Source organism: Micromys minutus, assembly GCF_963924665.1.
Source record: "Micromys minutus genome assembly, chromosome: 12".
NCBI classification, from domain to species: domain Eukaryota; kingdom Metazoa; phylum Chordata; class Mammalia; order Rodentia; family Muridae; genus Micromys; species Micromys minutus.
In genome coordinates this window covers 48036833-48039843 of record NC_137981.1, presented here as the reverse complement: position 1 = coordinate 48039843, position 3011 = coordinate 48036833, and positions in this window count along the sequence as shown.

The following is a 3011-nucleotide window of genomic DNA, read 5'->3' as shown; positions in this document are numbered from 1 at the left end:
GCTACCATTTGTTGCTGTGAAGAGACATCATGACAAAGGCAACTCTTAAAAATAAAGCATTTAACCACAAGCTTTCTCATGGTTTTAGAGGGTTAGTCTGTGATCCTCGTGGCTGCATGCTAGTAGATGTGGTACTAGAACAGTAATTGAGATCTACAGCCTAGTCTTCAGGCAGCAGGCAGAAAGGAAGAGAGCCTGGGCCTGGTATCTATAACAACGCAATACCGCCTAATCCTTCCCAAACATTTCCACCAAGCATTCCAGCATGTGAACCTATGGGAGCTATTCTTCTTTATACCTCCACACTGTGTGTGTTTAGGTTTAGAAGAGGGCTGCATTTTAGGAGCTGACTTGTGGAATTCCTCCTCCTTTTCTAGCTAATGGTGGAGTCTTTGAGACAGAAATGCAGTGTTCCATGTGTTAGTATCTAGAAAGAACCACAGACTGGAATAACACCCATTTCCTGAAGAAGGAGAGGCAGTGTAGCAAACTTGAAGGTGCTGGAAAGCTTGCCTAATGAGTCCTTGGGGACAGAAAGACAATCCAATGGAAGATCCAACACCAATTCTCCTAAGCCACTCCACAAATTTGAAGAGAGAGTGAATGCTATCAAACTCAGTTGACATTGCCAGTATTGCCTGGAAATAGACACAACACAACTGAACAAAGACACAACAAAAGAAAAGAATAGGCTGTGTTAGTTACTGTTTTGTTGCTGTAATAAAAACATCATGACCAAGGCAACTTACATGAAAAAGGAAATTCATTTGGGCTTATGGGTCCTAAGAGATGAAAGTTCATCGTGGTGGAGAGTCATGGCCACAGCAGCAGGAGCAGGGAGCTGAGAGCTCACAGTTTCAAATTCAAATACAAATCAGGGGGGAATTGCAAGGGACACAAAGCTTTTAATCTCAAAGTTCACCTCCCATGACACACTCCTCACAAACCTTCTAACCACAGTGCTACTGGCTGAGAACCAAATCCTCAGTTGTCTGAGCCAGTGTGGGTTGATGGGGTAGTCTCATTGAGTATGGATGCTAAAATCCTCAATAAAATACTTGCAAATCAAATTCAACAACATGTTGGGACCATTTGCCACACACAGACAAAAATATAAGGCTTAATTCCAGGTATATAAATATGTTTCACTACTTGAAAGAACAATAAGAGTTACACAGCATTTAAGCCAACTCAAGGACAGAAATCCCATGATCATCTCAACAGATGGAGAAAGCCACCTTTGCTGAAACCCAGCATCCTGTCATGATGAAAGTCCCGAAGAAATTGCAGAGAAAACAATGGAGAATAAGCAAATGTCACTGACCACAGAGGAGATAAGAGCTACTTTGTTCCAGTTCTGGCCTCTCCAGTGATGGTATTATAGGTGCTTTTTATGTGGGTTCTTGGGGCCTGAACTCAGGTCCCCAGGCTTCATGGCAGGCACATTACCCACTGAGGCACCCCCTGAGCCTACATCAATATTCTCAATTCCCAAAAGTCATATTACTAAGTGGACAAAATTTACATTATCATAAAGGTAGGGGTATTTATTTCTATATTAGAATAGTTAAGTGAAATGTATCTATTTATGATTCCACATCTAGGTAGACAATATTTTAAAAGATTAGAGGTGGCAGAGTTCAACATTGAAACAGTAGACAGAGACTTCTGGCAATTAATAGCAATAAAGTAGAGAAGAGGGAAGGATCTCTGATCTGGGACAATATACTGAAAGGTTAACATGTGATAAATCTGGGTGATGGTATTCCGTGCTACTTTGTTCCCTCTGGTTTCCTGGAAGCAGAAAAATCTGTCTACAGTATTCGTCTGAGACCTCTAGAGGCACAGGACTGAAAATGTGCATTTTGCTTTGCCTTTGTAGGAAGCGTGACTGTAGTGTGATGAGGGGCGGTGGGGGCTCTCGGCAGAGGGCAGATGCTGGTTGCAATGAGAGGAGCTTGCTACTGCACTTGTGCCTTTAGAGAACTCTAAGCTGATTGTTCAGAGTGTGGTGCTGACACTCTAATACTGCCTCCGTGCAGGTTTGGAAATGTGAGCATCCATGTTTGCGAAGGTTTAAAAGAGCTGAGGCAAGCTTGAGCCATGACACTACAGGAAAACAAATGGCCTGGAAGCTCATTGTAGCCAATGCAAGCCTGTGTGGCTGTCACTCTCTTAGGTGGAATTCTAGCTATTGGTTAGTAGTGGAGGAAGTACCACAGTGGCACACCTGTGTGCGTGGTGGTGGGAGTCCTGTCTTCCTGTCACTTTTATATAAACGGGGACCTCCAGGTGAGCAGCCACAGGCTCCCAAGCAAGCTGAGAGGGTAAGGTCCCACACTGTCCTGTTAACAGCTTCAGCAATGGTAAGTGTGTCCCAGACTTTATCCTGTCTCTGAGGTAGCAGCTGCTCATGGTTCAGCTCCCAAAGGATGTGACCTGAAGCCAGCACTTCTCAAGAGCCTGTTCCTGCTTTAAATACAAATTACATAGCTTAGAGTTTCCCTCCACCTTCCCTGAAAGCAAACAGGGTATCTAAGAATCTTTTCATTCAATGAAGAGCTCATAACCACCATTTTGCACGCGGCCGGGTACTGGGCAGGACTGAGGAGCCAGGGACAAAATAAAAGGGTCGGGGGACAGCTTGAATTCTTGGGGAATGTCAGGTCAACAAATGGGCAAAATGTACAAGTAGAAAAAAGTACGTGGTGGTGATTCTTACAGCATCCTCTGGGTCTGAAGAGACCATGTAGACCTCTGACAGTGGCCAGAATGTTTCTGCAAAGAAGCCAATGTCTAGGCTGAGTTGAAAGGGCAGATGTGTCACACTGACTAGTGGCCAAGGGGATACACACAAATCCTTGGAGTGTGAGAAACCACAATGGCCCCAGGAGGCACCCTCAGAATAATAGAGGGAGCTGTTCTTTTTCTTCTGGTGCTCCATCTTCCGTGTAACCTCAGCACCGGTAGCTAACACTGCTCCACTGCAGCCCAACTAGAACATCAAAAAG